Genomic DNA, 23,040 nt, shown 5'->3' on the forward strand with positions numbered 1-23,040 from the left:
CCAGTATTATTTTTTATTTTTTGATGTTATACATCTTTTTTAATTTATTTTTTTAAAAAGAAAACAAACTATCTTTTTTATTTTACATACCAATCCCAGTTCCCACTCCCTCCCTGCTCCCATTCCCTCCACCTACCCCGTCATACCACCCCCAACTAGCAACTGATGGAAACAGAGGCAGAGATCCACAGTGGAGCACTAGGTTGAGCTCCCAAAGTCCAGTTGAAGAGAGGGATGAGTGAGAATATGAGCAAAGAGATCAAGACCATGATGGAGACACCCACTGAAACAGCTTATCTGAGCTAATGGGAGTGAGCTAACAGGAGCGCACCAACTCCAGTATTATTTTTTAAAAAGTAAGTGCCAGTTGGATCTGAGAACTTAAGCACAAGAGAGGAAGTTGTGTTTTTAGGAGACCGAGGAGAAAAAGCAAACCTTCGGAGGTAACTAGCAGACCAGGAGGAATGTTTTGAATTTCCACCTTAAAACTGATCCCTTTCAGCTGGGCAGCTTTGTAGTGTGAATGGAAAATGTCTCCACTCATTTGGAGCCCTTATCCTCAGCTGGTGGAGCTATTTGGGGGATTAAGGAAGCTTTAGGGGGTGAAGTCACTAGCTGTAACTTACTATCCTTGCCCCAGTTTCTGTTGCCCCTGCCTTCCACCCAGTGGCCATGTGAATAGCTCCTGCCACACATGGTCCCATCATGAATTAAGATGCCCCTGCCCTTTCTTCTCCTGCCATGATGACCTAAGACTGAGACCGTGAGAATAAATCTTCCCTCCCATAGGTGGTTCCTGTCAGGTATTTTGGTCCCAGTGATGTCAAAGTAGCTAATGCAGACAGAATGACGGAGAATGTATCAAGTTTATTCTGGTTCAGTGGCTTTCAAAACGAATTCCCTACCAACTTTAGAAAATACATTCTCTGAGATGCAACCTTGCATATATTCACATACAGTTGCAAACAAAGGTTCTACACACAGTTGGCGCCCTTGCTGCTGGCTCTGCAGACGGACACTTCCTGCTCTGTCTCCTTCTTACATCACAATAGTATTGGTTTCCACGCTTGCTAAAGTGTTGCAATGCATTCTCTGGCAGCCACCAGCCTCATACTGAACTTCGGGAGTGGGTACATCCACATTCCCAGCATGATAGATGCACACACTGGACTCTTACTGTAGAAGCATGCTAAAGACGCCAGGAGGACTGGCGGGCCAGGTGCACACAGCACTTTACCACAACAACCAGGAGGACAGAGCCTTTTAAACTTTCTAATTCGGCCAGATGAAATGTATGTCGTCGCCTAGAAAAGAGTCTCATGTTAGCACTGTTTCCCATAAACATTCATCCAAGTTCCATTAAGTCATGCCTCATCAAAGATCACCAAGGCTTGTGATATTTTAATGTCTAGCTTTTGGGGATCACTTAATCTAAAGCAGACTTTCTTAAGCTTCCCAGTCATGAATCTTTCTCCCTCAAGTACGTAAAACAGGTATGCAAATCAAACATTTATGGGTAACAGATGCTAAGAAATTCTCTTAAAACAGCCAATTTGTATACTAATAAGATGGGTGCATCTGCTTATTTTTATGTAAGGAATTAAATCTGGGTTGAATATTTGATACTGCATGTCATAGAGCATCTTCCACTGTCAGTGCCAAGGACACTACTTTTCATAAGTGCATGATACAAAATGACATTAAGAACACTTTAGACATTGTTGAAAATTAATTTTTAAAAAAGAGGTCATGAATTTGAAAGGGAGCAAGGAGGGATATATTTGAGTGTTTGAAGTGAGGAAAAGGAAAGGAAAATGATGTAATTATATTATAATCTCAAAAATAAAAAGAAATTATTTAAGAAATTGCTAGAAATTTTGCCTTAATCCCAAAACTTAGAATCTATTTAATGATTTTATTTGTTTTGAAATACAAGTTGACAATTAGCACAGCAATTCTTAAAATCAAATATCCAAACACAATATAATCCAAAGATGTACTAATTTGATACATGCTAGGAAATAACGGTAGAAAAGCATCATAAGTTTTGTTTTCCACAATTAAACCTTATGTTTCTATACAAGCAAAAAGCTCTTATTTAAACACTAAATAAAGACACTGCATAACATAGCCCAAGTCTGAACCCAGGTGTTTTAGGTAGCACTTTTGGTCCTGGGTGACATGATGACATACCCGCTGCCACAGGCATTATTGTGCCTTCAGAACCAAGGCTTACAGCGAAACTGAGACAGGACTCAGGCAAGCACCACCAGAAATACCTCAGGTTTATCACACATTTCATGCAACTTTTGATCACTCATGTTCACATGTATTTGTTATTACCAGTCTGGTGCTTGCCACCCACATACGCGTTTACATAACCGTCCACGGAATTGCAAGCTGTGGTCCAAAGAGCCTGATCTAGCAGGCACCAATCAGCAGCGTCTACTTGGGCAACTTTCTACTCAGTTCTGTGCCAAGAGGCACCTTGTTTTCATTTCCTTTTAAGAACACAGGGGATCAGCATTTTAGAACAGAAATAAAACATAAAGAATTGGCTTCTCCTAAAAGAAAAAGCAACAGAATACTGGCATACATTTTTGTCAGAAATTTTTCATTACGGTCCAACTCCAGCACACCACTCCATAGCTCATCCACCTTAGCTAGAGTTGCAGTAAGCAGTTTGCTCACCATTTAAAATAATTTCTCCTTTAATTGACATATAATGGTTATATGTATTTACAGAGCATGATACAGTATTTTAATATATGTTTATGTTGTACAATGATTAAATCTGGCTAATTAACATATCTAGCACCCCATGTACATATCATTTGTTTGTGATAAGAACATTCAAAGTTCCTTCTTTCAGTTATTTTGAAGCAGTCAATATAATATGGTAACCATATTTACCTCGCTGCACAACAGAACACCAGAACTGATTCTCATATCTAACTTTAACCTGGCATCTCTTCACCAATCTCTACCTGTTTCTTCCTCTTCCCTATCCCTTGCCTCCTGACAGCCTCCTACTACAGACTTTTATGAAACCAACTTTATATTTCCCGTGTTTGATCATCCTCGCCACATCTTTACCCATCAAAATCCCCCTGCTGTGTTGACGCAGGCTCACACAGTGGCCACAGCGCTTGTCACCCATTTGACCGACACAAGCAGTCTCTGAACCTCAGTGTGTTAGGGAGAAAATAGATGCAATAGAGATCACAGGACACACGGTAGATGAAAATTATTCCTTCGCACCCATACTTTCATCGTCTGCCATCTCTTAGGCCATCTCCATGCAGAGACTGGGACCTGTATGCTGAGATGAGGTACAAACTGTTAGTGTTTCCCCGAAGGTATAAACTGAATTGCTTGAGTCTAAGTAAACACTCTGTTCAACGTGCTTGTAATACCTGGGAAGGAGCCAACACCGACCATTCACACCACTGTCACAAAAGACAAGTGTGACAAGAAATTCTCTCTATACCACCCAAACTCTTCGCCAAACATTCTCTCCTAAGCTCATGACAACCATGTTTGTGAACCGACTGCATTTGCTTTGTTCTGTTTCCCAAGCTCCTGTGATAAGGATGTCCCAGGAGACTCTGGTCCTGGGGACCTACAGTGGAGCCCATGCATGTGTAATTTTATTAGCACCCTGATGGCTTATTATCAGTAAGGCTGAGAACCTAGAATAACCGCTGTACTTCTGCAGTGCTGTTCTCTCTTCCTAGAGCGAAATACTCACCCACCGCACTAGCCACCACTGAACTGCTGGCCTGTGGTTAGCTTGACTGTGGAAGGAGAGAGACTGGGAGGCGTTCACACAGGCAGAAGGGCAGGCCATTCCCTATTCTGCTCCCATGTTCAACCCTAAGCATGGCTCAGTCATTGGACTTGGCAATGTGTTGCAAGTGCCTTCCTTTTTCACTAGGGAACTTAGGCAATTGCTCTCCATGCGTCGTTTTAGGACTTGGCTCAAGCTAGATGATCAACAAAAATCTGTTGATCATTGCACTTTTAGAGAAAAGTGGTTATATTGGAAAAGGAAATACAAATTCAGCACCGCTGTCTTGCTCTTAGAAGCAGGGGTGAAAATCTAAGCTGGGGAAGAAGAGGTCATCAGTGTTGGCTTATGATTGCATCAAGACACCAATGACAGAAGCAGCCCGCTCCTCCAGGTCTGAGCAACTCTTTCAGAAAAGCACAGGTTTCTCTGCTCTAGTGTCTGTAAGATCGGTGAAGAGTGTAGCAGTGATTAAGAACAGTGAGTCCAGCAACCAACATCCACTCCTGGTAGCTCCCTTAGCAGTTAACTCCACTCAAAGGGCTGAGGGCATCAAATGAATACTGCAGCTCCTCAGAATAATATTGCAAGTACTAGGTAAAGGTTAATCATTGCTGTATTAGTTGAGAGTCTGTATGCATGTATGATAGTAACAACCATACCCCTGATACTCATCTGCGTTTAATTTTTTAAACTCTAACTCGTGCTCAAGCACTGGTTGCATTCACCTTTTGGTGACTTTGCTCCTAGGTTACCTAGAGTGCTTTCTAAGCACCTAAACAGCTAAGGATAGCAACTCCCTCCCTCTCTTCTCTCTCAGCTACTCCCAGGAGCAAGTACAACACCAGGAGACAGAAGCTCGATAGTACAACTTACTGTTGAACCCTTTGAAGGTATTTTTCAAGACCATTCCTAGTGCCCAAGATGTAGCCGTATTTTTCCCAGTCACACTGCTTTATCACTGTTTTCTCAAACAACCCCAAGTTCCTACAGTATAGGTCACCTCATTCTCGGCCAGTGGTAGGCACTCTGACTTGAGGATTAAGAAAAATATCTTTTGGCAGCATGGCCAACGAGAGATGCCTGCTCCATCCCCAACCTCATTAACCCCCAAGTCAGGTGGAAGGGCTGGAACTGAGGTCAGAAGAGCAGGAGGGCTGTTTCCCATCAGCTGCAGCACTGCGGAGAACAGGTCTAGCCTTGCCTGGGCAACACAGCAGAGCTGCCCCTGGAGGCGCTGGTGTGGGAGAACTGACACGGAGGACACGAGAAAGCAGGAGAGCTGGCCTCACCCCTTGCTCATCACTGCAAGGGGTGAACTAGCCAGGGCAATGCAGGAGAGCTCGCCCTACTAGTGAGGACAAGGGAGAGCTGGCAGGCTGACAACCCGGCAATACCCAGGCCCAGAACCAGGGTTATGAGCTGGCCCACCCCAGCATCCATCCCATCTGTATCTGCTGAAGCACAGGAAGGGACCAGTCCTGCAGACGCAATGCTCCAGTATTTCCATGACACAGGACAACAAGGATAACTAAGAGGGGTTCCAGTGAGGGGCCAGCATCCATAGCATAGGAGAAAACAGAAACCTCAAACCAGACCAGTGACTCTCTGCAATGAACACTTGCAAGTAAAGATATATGATAAAAGGGCTTACTGCGTGACTGACTGTGTCACACTGCAGCTTCCATGACAAAATTGGTTTTTTAAATTTTTTTTTTGCTTCAAATTTATTTTATTTTATTGGGGGAGGGTTGCAGGGACAGATAGTAGATACAAAGGGATGGGGGAATGAATGGGATGGAGATGCATGATGTTAAAGACAGAAAAAAGAAATAAAAAAGAAAGTTAAAAAATAACAGAAAATATCATAGATATAGTTGGATCACTACCTCTTGAGTCTTTGACCAACTTTCCTTACTACCTTAGAAGTATCGCTATTCTGAAGTTAGTCTGTATCATTCTCATACATTTTAAATACAGGTTTGCATATTTATTTATCTACAAATAATACATAGTATAGTTTTGTACACTTAAAATTTATACAGGTGGAGGGATGGGGGGCAGATTTCATCAAAACACATTATAAAGATGTATGAAATCCTCAAACAATAAAAGATTTTTGTGGCGTCTTTAATTCCAGTATTTGGGAGGCAGAGACAGGTGGATCTCTGTGAGTTCTAGGCTAGCCTAGTCTACAGAGCGAATTCCGGGACAGGCTCCAAAACTACAGAGAAACACTGTCTTGATAAAAAATAAAAACATAAAGAAGAAGAAGAAGAAGGAGAAGAAGAAGAAGAAAGGGAGGAAGGAAGGAAGGAAGGAAGGAAGGAAAAGTAAAAACTTAAGAAAAGCATATTTTTAAACCATACAAAGAAGTGAGCACTTCAAGATCAAAGATGATCTGTTGGAAACAAACAATGTTCATGATTTAGATACTCCCCTGTCCTGAGCTAATTTTCTGAGGCATTTGTTTCCTAGAATACACACGCACACAATCTTTTACTACTAAACTATACTGCATACAGTGCTCATTAAAGTCACTTACTATACACAAATCACTTAAAAACACACTAAGTTCTCAAAACTCCACTTCCCTTGATGAATACTTAATTTGGCAAGCTGGAAGCAGGAAAGATTATCAAAAGGTAAATACAGGATAATGAATTCTCTTGGGTCCAGTTAGCACTTGAAAGTTTCAGAGGTCACCAGCAGCGACAAACTTCAATTACACACATGAGGTCATCTGTCTAAAAGACAAACACGGGTTCACATACAGTCACTTCAAGATAGTCTTTCTCCGCAAGCATCCGAATCTCTTGAACCTCGACCCTTTGGCTTCTGACCCAGCAGGTCTGGGATGGAGCCGCAAAACAAGCATATTTAACAAGTTTTCAGGTGGTGCGAAGCATGCTATATCACACATTGTTGGGAAGCCCGTTTCATTTTAATGTGAAGACCAAGGCAATATACCAAAAGCTTGACAGTTGATACAAACAGATCCTCATGGGTGAAGGTGGAAATGAACCAAAAGCTTAGGAAGGTCAAGTTTACACAACCACCACCACACCCTGACCACCGCCTTCAGGTTAGTAGGTCTTAATGATTAATTCTTTAGACTTTAATACTATTACAACCCCTTTCAACCACCATTCCCAAAAGCTTAACAAGGAAGAACGATGGATCTCCACCTTGAGAGAATTATACCGTCCTTTCTACAACTGACAGAAGAAAACACTAACAAAATATCAAAGTTTTTCCATGCTCTAAATCCTGTTTATCTATCAGCGTTAATAGTGAGTATTGAGAAATTTATAGCAAATATGAGACAGGAATTCTCTCATAGAAAACTCATCTCAGGAAAGTCTCATTGGCTGTATATCAGAGACATGCACGCCCGAAGCACAGGGCATCCTTGGAAAACTTGAGCTTGCTCCCATTTATGCTATCTAGCACCCAGTTTTCTCACACTCTCTACAAGAGGCTTAGCTCTTGGGGAGACTGATTCTTTATCCTACGTGTTGTGGGGAATGACAGTGAGATTGCTTGATTTCTGTGTGGGCTTCTTTGCTCTATCAGATCTGATATTGGCACGGTTCCCTTAGCAGTGATTATCCTGTTACCTACGAAAACAGATTCTCACGTATTCTTTAGGCAAAAAAAATTAGCATAGAAAGTGTCTGGGTGTATCTAAATGTAGGGCTTTGCGATGGAAAGAGCCAGCTTCTATCACAAGAGTGGTGGCTCTTGGATAAGGAAGCTATATTATCCATTTTCCACACTGGGTAAGTGGGATCTCTTGAATGAAATAAACCTGGACTTTCGAATGCTATGTAATATTTCTTCGTACTGAACTTTTTGAACTAAATCCTATCTAGGCATACATATCCTACATTTTAGGCATATACATGAGGCCAGGCAAGGCTACTGCCTCACTCAAAACAGTGCTATAAAGTAATTACTTTTGATAACGAGTGATAACTATCACAGACCGGGTGTTAGGTAAGGTTATAAAAACTTAGTCATACTTTCACTAGACCTCTAAGAGGGAAATGTTTATGATAGTTTTGTTATTTTTATGGTCCCTAAAAAGGGAAAGGTAAAGTCAAATCAGGTGCCTTGCCCTTATACCTTGTTAGAAACGATGCTTAAAACTAACCTCATTCCATTCCCAAGTCATTCAGCAAACACGGCCTGATAACCCACCACGTGCCAGACACCACAGGTGATGCTTAGGAAAAGACAGAAGAAGTTCAGGTCCCACATCTGAAGAGCAGCCTCTCATGGAGGCTAAGGGAGGTTCTCAACCCCGACACACAGACATAGACAACATCATGAAGATGACTCTCACATTTATATATCCTTCCTGATGAAGGGCCAGATTAGGCTTTATTTTGAGGTTAAAAACAGCAGAGGAATAATATATGACTGAGGTGCCCATGAAGATGTATCGTTTTGTACTAGAAAAAGAATTGATTTTTTTTTATTTCCAAGCACATTCAATAGAAAGTTTCTTCAATTCTTTAATGTGAAAATAAATTTTTATATATAGAATATATATTTATATGTGTATATATCCATGGACACATATCTATGTTATGCCACATTAATACATGCAAATATATGTAAACTCATGTATATAATAAATGTATATGCATTTATCTGTGAGTGTGAGATGCTGAGTTTTATAGTCATGGTCTCACACATACTGGACAAGTATTCTACCACTGAGCTATATCCAGCTCAATATTTTGTGCATAGATATTCCTCTATTTAGGATAGGGTTATGGTCTGGTAAAATCATGGCATAGTTTAAATGTTGTGAGTCCAATATAATACCGCAAAGCTACTAGAACCATGACTTAGTCCACTTTCAATGTGTTCAGAAAGTTTACACTAGCCTAAAATTGGGCAGAATCCTCTAACGCATCTGTTCCTCAAAACAGTGTGGCCTATCTCTGTAATTCACCGAATACCTGTTTGCACAGACCGCTGCCAACACAGCAGTACCCTGTGAAAGAGCAGTTCTTTCTCAAAGAGACTGTATGGCTGAGCAGGAGCAATGCTCATTTCTGTTGCTCAGCACCAAGAGAGAGAGAATCATATCATGCATTTGTCTAGGGAAAAAAAAAATTTCAAAATCTGAAGTACATTACTGTTTCTACCAAATCTGCATTGTTTTGGTATCAACTCACAGACAAAAAAAATTACAATTGGACCACCGCGTGTTGGGAAATATTAGTATATATTAGCAGATACATTTATTGGAGAGATAGAAGGAATGGGGGAAGGATGGGTGGATGGATGGATGAAGGGAGGAATGGATGGATGGATGAAGGGATAGATGGATGGCTGGGCGGATAGATGGATGGATGGATGGACTGATGGACAGATGGGCAAATGGTTTTAGATGGTCCATTCAGATACAGAAAGCTTCAGGGCTTCTCTTCTTTAATAGGTCTCTTATTTTCTTGAAGAGATCACATGGATAAATGAGTCTCCTCGGTGGATACTAGGCATAAGTTAGTTGGGAGAGAAGCAAGGGAACATTGCAGGTATATAGACATATCCTTGTATTATTTAAAGTCTCATCCAAATTACTTTCTAGTTCCTTAATCAATTTTGAAAACCGAATAAACATATACTTAAACATTGAAAATAATTATTTTTAATACTATGTTTTGCTTTTGGAAATCCTACATAATTCTAAAATACTATGGTATAAAATAATAGAACAGTATGCTTTTGAGATCTGGCTTTTCACTGTTAATAAGATAATATATGGAATATTAATATCATAAACACAAGATATTAATATGTTACCTATTAATATTATAAACATAAAATCACAACAATACTTACTCTGTTCAATACTTGCCATGATCTATGATGAAATATTTACCTACACATTTGTATTTGCTAATTTCAGAAACATTAGACGTGGTCAATAGAAAATTTTTCACAGGTACTTGAAATAGGATCCAAAATATAGAAATATAATTTACCTTTACACAAATGTTACTTTATACAAGACTCCGTTACCTAGTGCTCCGTCCAGCACTATCAGGTCAAGTACCATTCTCCTGCCCGTCATTCTCACACGGTTTTCTTTCCTCCTTGACAGGTTTAAATACTATGACCAACACCTACCCCTCTCGCTTATATTCTTTACACCTGTTACTGCTATTCTCGCTTCCTTCTTGGAAAAACCCATGCTCTGCTTATGTCCTAAGCAGTGACAGCGAAGCTGTATGCATTTTGTCTCGGTGCCCATGGTCTGAAAGGAAGGGACCATCCCAGATTAGTCGATTGAAACTTGCAGCCACAGACCACAAAGCGGCACAGCTGCAATTAGAGAATCCAGTCTAGTAACTCACGCCTCTTTTTTCTTCCTCCACGGATATCTAATATCTCCAATATCCTTTCTGTGCCTGGTCGTATTTCTTTTATCAAGGAAAGCAAAGTCGTCATGCAGGGGCTTTCACAAGGTCCCCCAGACAACCTTCTCAATCACACCTCCTTCCTAAAACTCCAACTCCCGCACTGCGCTGCTGAAAAGGCAGCCCATCTCCAGACAGACACATGGCAGACTAAGCTAGTTAATTATACTGTGTTCAGACCAGCCTCCACCACAGATCGCTTTAGCCAGACGGTGGCTGCAACACCCTTCTGATGCACAGATCAGAGCCTCTGTGCTCTCCTTGAGTACATGGCTTTTCCCTCATATCCCACATTCACTTGGTCAGCCAATTCTGTTAGCTTGAAGATAATCTGGAACTCGTCACACCTCACTGTCTCCTACAGTACCTACCCTCCAGCTCCACCCCTACCTCCCAGCCCCACCCCACTTCCCCAGGGACATCTCCATGACCCTGGCTCTGCTATAACCAGAGTTAGATATGGCTATTTCCTCAGTGGAAAACTCTAATGCCCCCATGTTAATTGCAGCAAGAACATAGGTCTGTGCATCATCTTCCTCATATGAAGCCCATTCTGTGCTTTACTTTTCATTGAACTTTCCTGTCATTTTCTACAAACAGACAATTCTCTTGGTATTTTAGCTTTTGTCAGTTTCCCTCCCCCATCAGAGTAGAAATTGCTGTTTTTTTTTTTTTCATTCATGAATACAGCTTTAGCCCAGAACAGGATAGAGTAGAGAGCTTCCGTGATATTTGTGGGCTGAACTAAGGAATGGATGAGTGAATGGCACCCCTCCTATATACAGTGCAACCACAGTCCCCCTGAGCTGCCTTCGTCCCCTCGGCCCTAGACTGGAGTCATTGGCGTCAGCGTATCCTGGTATCGCCCTACAGCTTTTGTTGCACGGCCTAGAGTTCATAAGAATTTGCACTAAGAACTCCAGCAGGTAATCACAAAGTAGACATTCATCATGAAACGCAACAGGATGGCAAATGAAATGAAACAAGTAGAACCTAGTTTTTAAAATAGCTGAAGTATTTAAGCCTCATTGTTCTACGGCTCGCGGGGAAGATATTCTGCTGAGCAGTCTATATTGTCAGGACACTTAAGACATCACAGAAAGCAAAAATTAGTTCCTCCTGGGATGGAAATCACCAGGCAACGCGTACTCCATGCTCCTGCATTTCACAAGGCACCCGGTACATTTTCTTCTCTGGGAGTTCAGCACCAGTGTGCTGGGAGCTCAGGTACTGGCGGGGCCTTTCAGAACTGTGTCTGGGTCGTCCTGCATTCACCACCTCTATGAATGTGCACTCATGGTTTCCTAGCCTTCCCCCATCCCACCTCCACCAAAGGGCTGCTGTTATAAAGAGGACACTCTTCTAACTCCAAAACAGAGGTTAGTAAATATAAGTAAATCATGACTTCTACGGCCTTCAAGAAGTGTAAGACCGAAGCGAAGATCAAAACTAACAAGGCTGGCTTGACTTCATACAATCATTGCCTGCTGTTCAGATACCTCCTGTCCTCACCAGTTAGTAAATGGTACTGAAAAACTCGCATGGGACTTCCCAGCACTGAAGCCAATGTCCTGCACCAACTCCGTGATTTTTAGCCTGCAGGAGTACACAGTTTAAAAAAGGGACCAGCAGCCATGAGCCCCATGAGGTTCCCTCATTAACCAAAACCTCAGAGAGTAGCTGCCATGAGACAAACAGGCCAGGCAGGTTTCGGAGCAAAACAGAACATTAAAACACCAAGCAATAAATAAATAAACAAGTTCTGAAAGGAAGCAAACACACAGAGAAGTGTTCACTCTGAACACTAGAACCAAAGGATCTTGTTAAACTGGCAGAATGAAAGTCTCCTGCTGGTCTTTCTTTCCTCGTGCACACTAAAGGGGGAGCAAACTCCTGTTTCATGTGACAAGTGTGTGTGTGTGTGTGTGTGTGTGTGTGTGTGTGTGTGTGTACAAGCGTAAACTGTGGTAAACACCCTGGACTGTGGTTGCAAAGACAGTCTTGAAATTAGTATTAGGAAGATTAAGAGCAACGAGCTAAGGTTGTTTAAATCAACATCCCTATGTGGCCATCTCATTTACTGTTCTAACGGTAGCGGAGCAATGCCTGCACAGAGCAAGGACCCAAGGACTATTTTTAAATGCATTAACTACTATCTGTCAGGTTCTAGGGGTTATATCATGCATCTTAGCAATAGTTCTCTCCAAACAAAACAAACTTTAAGAGGATGAATGCTGATCAATTATGACAAGCACTGAATGAATGAGCAGGTCCTTTGCCAGATATCTGTTTGGTCAATTTGGTCTTTATCCTCAAATTGGCTTAAAGCCATCTCGCCTTTGCCAGAGTAGGCAGTTCTGTTCAGCTTTAGACCACTGATTGTGGAAATGGGGCCAGGTAGGCAATATCTAGAGACACTTTTTGTCATGGATATGATGGACGAGGGAGGCTGTTAAATATCCTACAGCAGCCAAAATGGTTCCCCGTGAGACCCTAGATCAAGAATGCTGCTGAGAAATGCAGGATTAAAGCAAGCCATTCTTCTGTTTAACAGAGGGAAAAGTGACAGGATGGAAAGGATAGATTCTTTTTTTTAATCACTTACAACTGATTGTTTAAACTCAAACTCCGTCACCCAGCGCCAGCAGAATTTCTTAGAACCCTCGGTTTCTCTATAAAAGATAAAAGGCAATAATATTACCTACATGTAGGTTTGTTCTTAGGAGTTCATAAGAATGCAAGGTATCTGAATATAGAAGACCAGTATATGCTAGTTATACTATAACAGGAGTGTTTATTAATTGTTAAAGATTGACATGTCTGCTATTCAGGAAAAGCATTTTAAAGACCATAAGGCTTAGGGCTGGAGAGATGGCTCAATAGTTAAGAGCACTGACTGCTCTTGAAGAGAACCTGGGTTGTATTTCCAGAACTATTGCCCTCATCTGGCACTCAGCACCCCTGTAACTCCAGTTCCAGGGATCCAGCACCCTCTTCTATCCTCCACAGGAGTCTGCAGGCACGTGATGCACATAAACTCACATGCACGCAAGCACACACACATACACACATGCACATAAAATAAATAAAACTTTTTTTTAAGATGACATGGCTTGGAAACTCAAAAACTCAATACTTAAAGGTGAAAATAACTTTAAATATCCAACAAAATATTTCATCTTAAAGTTGAGAAAGATGAGGTTCAGAGAGACTCACTTTACCCAGCGCTACAAAGCAAGTAAGCAGCTGCTCACATCCGGTCACACCCCAGCAGCCGTATATCTAAGTGAACTCTTATTATTCCTAGGTATGACTTTCTTTATGAGTAATGCCATTGATTATTTAAGTCATCTTGGATAAGAGGCTTACTACAACTGCTGGAAGTTTATGCGAATACGCACAACAAAATGAGCTTTATTTAGACATGAACTCATTTGAAGCTGGAGCTCATTTATGGGACCCATCTCACTGAATTCCATCCTAAAAGGTTCTATTAGCATCATACTAATCTGCTTAGAGCTCATCTCTTATAAAAGTCTATATCACAAATTATGCATTTATGATTTAAATATTTACATGAGGAATATATTTTGGAAAAGAACCTGAAAAAAACACACAGAAGTTGACACATTATATAAGATCTATAATAAAATATTTTGAAAATGTTAAGACTGGTTAACTTTGAGGTATTATAACTGAGTTTGATTTTTAAGTGTCTTCCTTATGAAAACCAATTTTTACCATGTTTATTCCAGAATTATGAAATAGACCTTCATTTTTATCTTTAAAGACCAAAATTAACTCTAATCCTAAGTATAATGTCTCTTGTCATTTTGAAGCCTATTTATGATGAAGCACTGCACATCCAGAAGTTAATAAAATGCTTCTACATTTAAACTACGGGATTGGGGGTGGGGGTAGATGCAATACTTTAAGTTTTGGGTTATTTTGGAAGGGGATATTTTTATTGTTATTGTTTTGTTTTCTGGTTTTTTTGACACAGAGTTTCTCTGTATATCTCTGGCTGTCCTAGTACTCATCCGGTAGACCAGGCTGGACTCGAACTTAGAGATCTGCCTGCTTATGCCTCCTGAGTGCTGGTATTAAAGGTGTGCACCACTACTAACCGATTGAGTTTTTTTTTTTCTTTTCCCTTTTTAAGAAAAAATTCCATAAAGTGTATAACAAGCACACTGCCATGGTAGTAAAAGATAGCATTCATACTCAGGTCCCCTACTAGTCTGTCTATGTCAACACTCAGTTTTATATCAGATTACAATAGAGAAGCTTATATGCTAAATTCTACTTAATAGGAACTTCCTATTATCAAGCACAATGACACTGAGTTTACTTCTATTTGTAACAGGAATCTGCTGTCAGGAAACAAATGGCATAAAACTAGCCCTCGTGATCTTTAAGAATTAGACATTGTGCTTTGATTGCTTTATAAATTTGGGGATCTTAAGTTCGTAATGTTTTCAATCAGCTCAGAGGAAACGCAAGGGTATTGGTGCTGCAACCTGCAAGGGCTGGGCAACTTGGTCTAACCAGGGGCAGTGAGGGAATGAAGAAAGGATGGACATGCACACAGAAAAGCTGGGCTCAGGTGATCATGCCTATCCCGATGGTGTGGCACCAACTACACAGCCACCTGGAATCTCAGCCCAGTGGGAGGAGTGAAGTCGGCTCAGGAAGAGGTCTCTGTAGGCCAGAGGTCTCAGGCTGTAAACACCCTGAAGGAAGAAGCTGCAGTTGCTAGTTTTTGTGCACTCTGAGTTCCTGAACGCTCCTCACACTCACACACACTGTCAACATCCACACTCCGACCAGAGGAAGGCTTCGCTAACTCCGAGACTGACAGGCCTGCCTGGTTCTCAAAGCCCAGGGAATATGCTGGCCTGCTCTCCTGAGGATCTTCACTAAGTTGGTTCTCTGATTCATCCCAAAACAGACTCTCCGGAAGCACTGAGTAAAATACTGGCTCTGTCTTTTTCCCTGCCAGGTACAGACTGTCCTATTTCCAACTCAGGAGGTCTGCAGTAGGGGCTAAGAAACTGCACTTCTAACAAGCTCAACCAATACCAATGCCCCAGGTCTAGGGACTACACCGGAAACTAGAACCTGACAATTCAAGTCTACTATGGAAAGTCTTACTTAGAATGTCTATCTTCCTCACAGAGCATTGTCCAATGTTGTTTCTAAAGCAGCGATGCATTTCCATCCCTGTGCATATTATTCTTAAAATAACAAGTCAAAATATCTTCCTTATATGCCAGAAATATTGATTATTTTTGTATGAGTAAACATAAAAATATTTAGAGCAAAGGAAAATAATTTGAGGAATGATGAAAGAAAAATATAGTACATAAGGAAGATGAGTTTTTTTCATAGCTAAAAATGAAAGTATTAAGCCTCCAAAAACCAATGAGCACTTGAAAATTAGATGTCATAACAATATATAACACCAAATATTTTCTAAAGATCTTTCACAAATTATTAGCCTTACCTATATATATTTACATATTTACCTATTTTATATATAAATACATATTGTATATATTTATTAGATATGAATCAAATAAGCACATCAAGACTCAAATTTTGAAACATACCCCTTAAGGCAAACAGCATTTCTGGACATGAATGAAGAAGACAGGCATTCCTTCACTTAACTTTGGTTGAACTATAGATTTGGTTGAATTATACATTTCAGTACAGTGGATGAAAACCTTAATTCCTAAGACCTAATGATTTGGTTTTGGAAGTTATCGGCTGACTTGAAGTCTGTTATAAATATTCCATGGATAAGCATTGTTTCTCAGTGACTAAAACTGACTTCAATACATGACATAATGTTGTTGAAGATTGGATTATATATGCCAATTATTTAAGCTGTCTCAACATACATAGTCCAATTGTCTCTGAGGTCCATTAGCTAAGCATGACAAGTCTGGCATGTAACACTAATAACAGACAGACCTAACTGTACATGGCACGAAACAGAAGTCAGCAAGCTCTGGAGCCTGAGTCTAGGTCACAGTGACAGGTTACACGCACCAAGAAGTTCAGAATCATTGGTAAATATGGAACCTGCTGCCATGCCTCCTTCAAAAAATGATGAAGAAAATCAAAACCAGACAGCAGGTCAAGTGTAGTTGCTTCTACTATTACAAGGCCAAAATAAAGAGATGGAACACAGGTAATGTGCTTCCTACGTGAAAGCAATGGGTGGGAGGCACGAATCTACCATACCACCTCTGATGTCACAGTCAAATGTGCCACCAGGAAACCAAAGGAACTGAAAGACCGCTAATGCTGCCATCCCTAGTCTACAATAAATGGGTCAATTTAGTACCACAGCAAAAAGGAAGTCAATAAGAACAATAAATTGGATGGCATAGAATTAGAAGTATCAAAGGCCTTCTTTGGTGATTGAACAAAGTCATGTCTTTCCCAGCTGTGGTTTATTTTACAGCCCCCCTCTTTTATTATATGTGCTATATATGTTTGCTGTGGAAAAATGCTCTTATACACTGTAAATATTTGTCACTTGTATTGGTTTAAAAAAATGTTGATTGGCCAATAGCCAGGGAGGAAGTACTGGCGGGGCAACCAGACTAGGGGAATTCTGGGAAGGGGAAAAGCAGAGGTGCAGCCAGATGCAGAGGAAACAAAGTGAGAATGCCTTACTGAGAAAAAGTACCAAGCCATGATGCTAAACATAGATAAGAATTGGGGGTTCATGTAAGTTCTAAGAGCTAGTTAGTAATAAGCCTGAGCTAATAGGCCAAACAGTTTATAATTAATATAAGCGTCTGTGTGTTTATTTGGGACTTGCGTCTACATATGTCTAATACTTATTTCAGAGTCTGACCACTTCTGTTGTCCTCATCCCATTACCAAATACTAGAGACAGTGTGATGTTAGGAACTGATGTGGATAAAAGAAAAGTTTATTCTAAGGTGAAACTCTGAAAAAGAAAAGCTGCATTGGGTATCTAAACATGTTAGAAGAAAAGGTCAGTCAACTTTATGGAATTATAAAATGGAGTCCTGAGAGTCAACACATCGACCTTGAATCAGTACTGATACTGTAATCAGCTATGTTCAAATAGCATCATATGCATCTGCATGAAGGAGCACAAGCTCTGCCAAAAGTTTCACAACTGGCCTCTTATTACAAGCACTAACCTTTCTGAACCTTGCTTTCCAAGTCTCTCAAATGAAATATCTATCCCCAAGCTTTTCTAATGATGACTACATACCCCACTGTGTCTAGCCCACGGTCATTTAATCATTCATTAAAGTGGTTTTTCTCTATGCTCCCACTATAAGCCAGAAACCAACCAAGCCACAAAAAAGACAGACAAAAATCTCCCCTTACCTTCTCTGGTTTATTTACTTGACCTTGTCCTAGGTACCACATTGGGGGTGAATAAGAAAGCTCTAACACGTGATGAAAATAGCCAATTCAAAATTTAAAGATCATATACTTTTGTTGTATGGCAAAAAAAGAGTATCTCAACTCACTGTGAGCCATACTGCTCTTTTCCTGAGTGGCCCTATGAGTTCTGCACTGTCTGCTCGCCTGTCTTCTGCCTATTACCATTACTATATCCGTACAATGCCAATATCTCATTCACGCATCCCTTTCCTTGACTCATTCATATCGACCAGGACCAAATGAAGCTGGCAAACCCATATGTGTCCAACTGGGCATTGGGACTACCATACTCCCTCACAGTCTGGCTCAGGAGAAACAAGTCTGGTGTGGGAAGTCCGTTTGTATATGTGTTGCTTTTATTGGCTCATGAATAAAGCTGCGTTCGGCCAATGGCTTAACAGAATATAGCCAGGCTGGAATATATATATATGAGAAAGTAGTTAGAGTCAAGGAGAAGCCATGTAGCCCCATTGGACACAGATGTTGGATGCCAAACGAAACTTTACCTGGTACGTTACAGCCACATGGTGATACAGAGATTAATAGAAATGGGTTAACCAAAGATATAAGAGCTAGCTAGCAATACACTTAAGTGATTGGCCAAGCAGTGGTTTAAATAATATAGTTTCTGAGTGTTTATTTTGGGTCTGGGCAGCCAAAAACAAACAAGCGGCCTCCTGCAACACAAATGCCTTTTTAGCACCATGATCGCAGATCTCCGAGTCTCTTGAATGTTAAGAAGTGAATCTCTGTGCTGTTCTTTAAACAAACTATACAGTTTATACTAATTTGCTATAGCAACCTATAAGACAGTGGTAGATTTAAAACCCATAAAAATGATCTTCAATGAAAAGTAGATGTAGGGCTGGAGAATTAGCTCAGTGTTTAAGAGTGTTTTTTGCTCTTATAGAGGACCTGGGTTCAAATCCTAGGACCCACATGGTGGTGCACAACTATAACTCCAGTCCCAGAGGATCTGAGGACCTCTTCTGGCCCCAGACAAGCACATGGTTCACATGTCTACATACAGGTAAAACACTCATTCATATGAAATAATAAAATAAATAAATCTGAAGAAAGTAGACATAAATAGACAGCTCATAAAGAAAAGAATTGGAATTTCTAAGTTTGGGGATGTGTATAAACATCCCAATAATTTAAAATAATTTCATCATAGTGATAAATCTCCGTGTTTTTACACAAACTGGGGAAAACAAGTCAAAACAAGTGATATGGAAGGATGTCCTTAACAGGGAAAAATGTAAACAGTTGCGAAATGGTATCTTACTTCTAGAATTAAAAAAAAATATGTACAAAAACTAATGTATCAATGAGAAATATTCCAAATGTCAGTAGCTCTTATGTTAGAGAGATTATAGGTGATGATGTCACAGATTTGATTTCATGGCATTAATTTGTACTTTCCAGATTAGTAAATAGATCTTAGTTGTCGGGAAAAACACAATCACTCTCTTAATAAAAGCAATTTGTCTGACAATGTAGACCATGTAGGTGGTATCTCAGCTCACTCTTGCAGAGTTCCCACAACCCCCCTTATTATATACAACACAGGCTAAGCATCGTCATTTCTGAGCTAGACTGAGTGCTGAGTGTGTGGGGATCCAGGGAAGCTACTCCGGACTGTGTCTGTTAACCATGTGTGGTGACTGTGTCCAGCACAAGGTTCCCGAGGTAGGAAGCTCTCCTTGCTTAAGCACTGATGTCCTCATTGATGCGTTCTTCATGCCCCCCCCACACATGATGTTGCTTGTGGTATTTAAAAAATGTATTAAAAAAATGTCATGGGAGGGGATTTCCACCTTACTTAAACAGTAGGTCAAACATGGAATGAAGGCTTTAATGTGTGACCATTGTTTTAAATTCTTTAAAAATTGATACTAGAATTAAGGCTGCCCAATAGAGTCATCAATCCTGTAATAAGTTATAGCCAAATCCTAAGCGTTTTCCTTCCATTAACTGAAAATAAATAACATCCTATCAGTTAGTTGGTCACCAAGGATGAGACACATTCATTTTTTGTTACAGGAAGGTCAAACATTCCCCCACAACCTGTTTCAGATTGCTGAATTTGCCATTCTTCCCCACAACCACACACGTTAGGTTAAATAAATTGATGGTTGAAAAGTTCTACTGTTTTCTCTATTAACTTCTTTCAACAGTTTGATCTCATTCTGATACATACAAGCTATTAGGACAGCGCTCCATAAGATACATCTGAATGAGAATAAAAATCTGTAAGAATTCCTTATTACCTTCGAGGCTGGACTGCAGCTGGGGCTTATGCAGGCCACTGAACTAACCATTCTGAAACAAAGCTCATGAGCCTCATTTTCACTCTGAAGAAAGCAAGAGGGCTTTTTTGTTTTGTTTTGTTTTTTAAAGCACGGCCTAGCAAACTTTAAACGTGGATACAGAAACACCGGCCAGAAGGAGCCCCTATCTTCCTTTGAACATCTTTCAAGATCGGCTGGAGTTAGACAGAGGTTTGCTTTGAGCCATGTGAACAACTTTGCTTCCATGTGAACAACTGCAACAGCTGTCTTGAAACAAAGCCAAGAGGAATTTTAGTAGTCCTATTTTAAATACCCTAATGAGCATACTCTGAATATATTTATTCTAAAGGCACATAGTCCCAAATCGACCTTCTGATTTCCCTGGTTGGAGGAATGCATCGACTAGCCCACATCTTTCCCTACTTACAAGCGGTGAAATAAAACAAGTTTTATGATTTCAGATAAAGCGTTCCCCCCAAGAACAACCAAGTTCTTCAAAGTGGGAGTACGCAGGAAAGAATGCGGACATCCTTTTTTTCAGCATTCCGTTCAAAACAGTTTCACAACAAGTTCCAACACAAACACACAAATACCTTTTCCTCCCTAGGGATCAACCCGCGGTTTATTCGCTGGAAGAAAGCACCAACAGTTTCATTTACCAGGGGGAGGCGTGCAGACAGTCAAAACTGTTTTAAACGACTGGATTTCGAAACAAAAAGACAAACGTTTGTGCAAGCCTGTGTGAAGGCGCAAGTGCGTGCAGTTCATCTTTTACAAAAGAGGTAGAAATCAAATAACTGAAATGGTGTGATCGCTTCTCCATTTTCAAGTCCCGTCCCGCACCAGAAGTGGCAGAAAGGCTGTCACTAGCCCGAGGCACAGGTGGGCTGAGAGTGAGCAGAGGCCGGGCGGGGGCGGCTCAGCCGCGACTCACTTACCTGTCCCTCCCTGGGCGCTCATCACAGCATGGTCACCACGGATCCCAAGGTGCCAGAAGGGAACCGAGCTGGGATCCAAAGGGCGGGGTGATTTATGCTCCCGAGCCAGCCATTCGTCTTTGCGCAGCAGAACAAAACCGATTTCTCGGCTGCCCAACTCCGCGTGAGGAGCGCGGGCGCCAGGAGCCGGCGGAGCAGGAGTCTCTGCCTCCTCCAGGCCTCCCGGGCTCCCGACGGACCGAGCTTCCGCGGAACGCCAATCTCCCGCGGTCCCGCCCCCGTGACGTAAGGGGCGGGGCCTGGCAGCGGTGGCGCTCCTGGCTCCAGCTGTTTGACCCAGCAGAGGCCGCACCCCGCCCAGATGTCCCAGTGACCCACTCTGATGGTCACACTCACCGCAGTTTGCAGGCTGTCCGGCGAGTTCTTACATTACTGTGATTTGGGTTGGACAATGCTCTCATTTACCGAAACTTGAAACACCTAGCGGTTCTGTTTTGGAGGGTAAAGACATTAAAATGTAAAAGTGTAGTGTTAAAGTTGTGTGACTAACAATTATTTTATTAAAAAAATTACACACAGAGAGAGTTCTGATTTGGGCTTCTTTCTCTTTCTCTTTCCCTTCTACTCCTCTACTCAGGATAATATGGTCTTATATCTGCCAGGGTCTGTCTGCTTTAAGATCAAACATTCTTCTTTTTTCTTCTTCCTATGCTTTTCGTTTCTTCAATTTTAGTCTCCAATTAAAAATAAGAACCCATCAAACTGTTCTCTCAAAATGTTTGCCCCAAGACGGCAAGAGGGTTCGTCGACCATGCTCGGGGCAGGTCCCACTCTAGGAAAAGTAGGAGGCACAAACTGGACTGGGAATTCGAAAAGTTAGAGTTGGCTGAGTTGGGAGATGAGCTTGAAAAGGGTGGGTTTGGAGGTGTAGGGGAAGGGAGGGGAGTGAAAGGTCATTTAAAGAAGCAGAATATTCAAAATAACTCAAAACAAAACCCAAATTCATTGTTACTCCACTGTAACAATGTAAGAAGAGGATTGAACTCCTCGGCTCTGCTGCAACCATGTGAGTCTGGCTCCAGTCCCTCAAGTGCTTCTTGAACGGCGCATCAAAAGCGAGAGAACTAATTGATCAAGCTAGGGCCTCTCACCAGGACAAAGCAAGGGAGCTGGCTGGGGCGGCTCGACAGCCATCCCAAATGGAGAAGCCAAACGAGTTTTTGCACCCTCCTGGGAGGTGCCAGTCTGGAAAGAGGAAGGTCTGGGTGTGGCTTCCTGTGGAGCCTCCATCTGCAGGCAAGGGCAAATCTCCAGGATTTAGTCAACTCCGGGCTTCTGAAGCTCCTGGCTTTACTAAGTCTTTTGCAGGCATATTACTATTTCTGACAGGATGACTGGATTGTTTTGTCGTTGTTTTTTTTTTCTTTTTTGTTCTGTTTAAATTCTTGGTAGTTAATTGTCTGATAACATTTAAAACTTCAGCTTTGCCTCCCCGCCTTTCCTGCACCCTCCCACCCCCCACCCCACTCCCAACCCCCGGCAGGGATGTAGCAGAGAGGCCTTTTGGGGAAGGTGCATACCAGGACAGCTCAGGCATACTGCGGCATTTGCAACCTGTTTGGAAATGTTTAAGTGAGTGGTTCTAACTAGCTACACACCAGAGCTGCGGAGAGAGTTGGAAGTCAAGGCCCCACCCAGGCCAACTGAACCAGAATCCGTGGGGGCGGGGCTCTTGCAGTCCAGGCATTTGTCAGAGCATTCTAATTCACATCCAAGATTGAGAATCATCCTTACGATGTGAATTAATATCTTAAAGAAAACATCCACATTACATTCCTAAGTTCAAAGATGCAGTTCCTGAATAATGGGAAACTGTAATATAACTTATCTGATATGTTCTTCATATGTTTGTATATTTCAATATAAGTCCAAAAAATAGACTGCAAAATCCACTTCAGAACTGCTCACTCGGGGAAAGAGAGAGGAGAGAGGACATGAGATCAGTAGCCTTCCCTTTGTGTCTGTGCCATGCCACCCAAATGAAGGAACTGGGTTCTCTTCTGTGGTTTAAATATGTGGGATCAAAAATATAAAATTAATATTTACAAATAGTGGTTATTGCAAAGAGCCACTGTTCA

General features: G+C 41.3%; 1 protein-coding gene across 1 annotated transcript in view; it reads right to left on the reverse strand.

Annotated features, from left to right (window-relative positions):
- The window catches only part of Atp10d (ATPase phospholipid transporting 10D (putative)), an 88,312-nt gene extending 67,193 nt beyond the window's left edge, over window positions 1–21,119 (reverse strand). The window contains exon 1 of the mRNA XM_041671464.1: window positions 20,903–21,119. The gene's annotated coding sequence lies outside the window, so the exon portion shown is untranslated. The remainder of the gene's footprint in view (window positions 1–20,902) is intronic.
- Between the last annotated feature and the right edge of the window lie 1,921 nt (window positions 21,120–23,040).

The sequence above is a fragment of the Microtus oregoni genome, unplaced genomic scaffold (genome assembly GCF_018167655.1).
Source record: "Microtus oregoni isolate MIOR12 unplaced genomic scaffold, Mior012 000021F_ref0000039, whole genome shotgun sequence".
Lineage (NCBI taxonomy): Eukaryota > Metazoa > Chordata > Mammalia > Rodentia > Cricetidae > Microtus > Microtus oregoni.